Source organism: Pollachius pollachius (assembly GCF_949987615.1).
Source record: "Pollachius pollachius genome assembly, chromosome: 6".
In the NCBI taxonomy this organism is placed as follows: Eukaryota; Metazoa; Chordata; class Actinopteri; order Gadiformes; family Gadidae; genus Pollachius; species Pollachius pollachius.
Window position 1 is genome coordinate 3335947 of NC_136939.1, and position 1866 is coordinate 3337812.

Genomic DNA, 1866 nt, shown 5'->3' on the forward strand with positions numbered 1-1866 from the left:
TAGTTAACATAATGTAGATATTTAGAGATAGTTAAAATTATGGAGATATTTAGAGATAATGCTAATGTAGATATTAAGAGATAGTTTACATAATGTAGATATTTAGAGATAGTTAACATAATGGCGATATTTACAGATCGAGATAGAGATTTAACATGACGAGATGTTTAGAGATAGACATAGAGATATTCTGCAAATATGAGCAGGATATTGACTCTTAACTGCTAACTAGTGGCTAATAGTGACTAACGCTAATTAGCCGCTAACCAGTTGCTAACTTGTTTCTAACTTGCTGCTCTTTAGCCGCTAACTAGCAGCTCTGCCCCATACTCTCTCCTGTTGTCACCTAGTCCCATCACAGAGGCTTTTATTAAACTGGACACACACACACACACAAACACACACACACACACACACACTCACACACACACACACACACACACCACATATGCAGGTTCACCCACACACTAATTATCAAACTCAACTGGGGTCCAGCCTCCAGGTTTTGGTGTGTGTGTGTGTGTGTGTGCGTGCGTGCGTGCGTGCGTGCGTGTGTGTGTGTGCCTACACTAATTACAGCACTCTGCTGCCGGTGACACACTGCTATCCCAGACCTCCGTGCCGAGATACAGAGAGAGAGAGAATTGCAGAGAAGTGATGAAAGTAGAGGTTCAAAGAGAATAGCAAAACGTTATTGTTTTAAACATTCTGGGCTGGGGATGAGGAAAAGCAAGCAGTGGATGAATGGATGATGAATGATGCAAAGTACAGCCTATATATAGAAGTGTCTCCCATCTCCTATCATCTCATATGTTTCACTGTGAATCATTTGGCCCCCTTCGCTTCTCAGTGCGTGTGTAAAGGTCACGCATGTCAAGCAGATCTATGAGATGAGTCCTAGTTGAAATATGAGGTATGAGGGAGGGATAGGATAGGGAGGGGAGAAAGGGGAGGGGGGGACATGGGGAGGACATGGGATGTGAGACAGAGGTAGAGGAAAATAACTCTGTTAAACGTATTATAAATAGAAGCTCAGCTTCTATTTATAATCTGTAGTTAATCTGTTGCCGTTTTCTAGAAGTGATGTTCACTCCGCCCCTGTGATCCCAGGTGGATACTGCTGTTGCCAAGGTGATGCCAGGGATGCTGCTGGTTGTCTTGGCAGCCAGATACATTTGGTACCTTGGTGCTGTGGGGAACCGGCACAGAAACGCGCGCAGACACACAGTCACAGGCTCGCACATCTGTAATCTCCTGGTGGACAATATTATATAAAGATTAATCTACCGAACAGTGTGACCTCATCTGCCTGTGTGTGCTGATCTGATTGGCTAGCTGGTCTTCCTGAGAGCCAATAGGATTAGTTCTCCTCCTCTCCCCCGAACCGTCTGATTAGCCTGAATGTAGCGTTAGGATTAGCAGCGAGTCGGACATCAAACATATTCATCATTACCCATGGTGCTCCCTGCTTTCCCATGATCCCCTCTGATTCCCTCTCTACTCCTGCCCACTTGTACAATTTGCTCTCGCCCTTTGACTACACACACACACACACACACACACACACACACACACACACACACACACACACACACACACACACACCACACACAGCTGTTTTCTAGGTCATGAAAGCCTTTTATGAATAATAAACAGCTGGCTACTCAGTTAAAAGAATTATTTACAGCACTTCTAACTCTCTCTCTCTCTCTCTCTCTTTTCCCTATACCTTACCTCTCTCTTTATGTATGTATATATATGCGGTGGGATGCAGGGTGTAATGATGGAGGGGTTAGAGGGAGGCAGGCAGGGAGGGAGAGATTGATGGAGAGGGGGGGGGCTGAGCGAGAGATAACCCTCAAATCG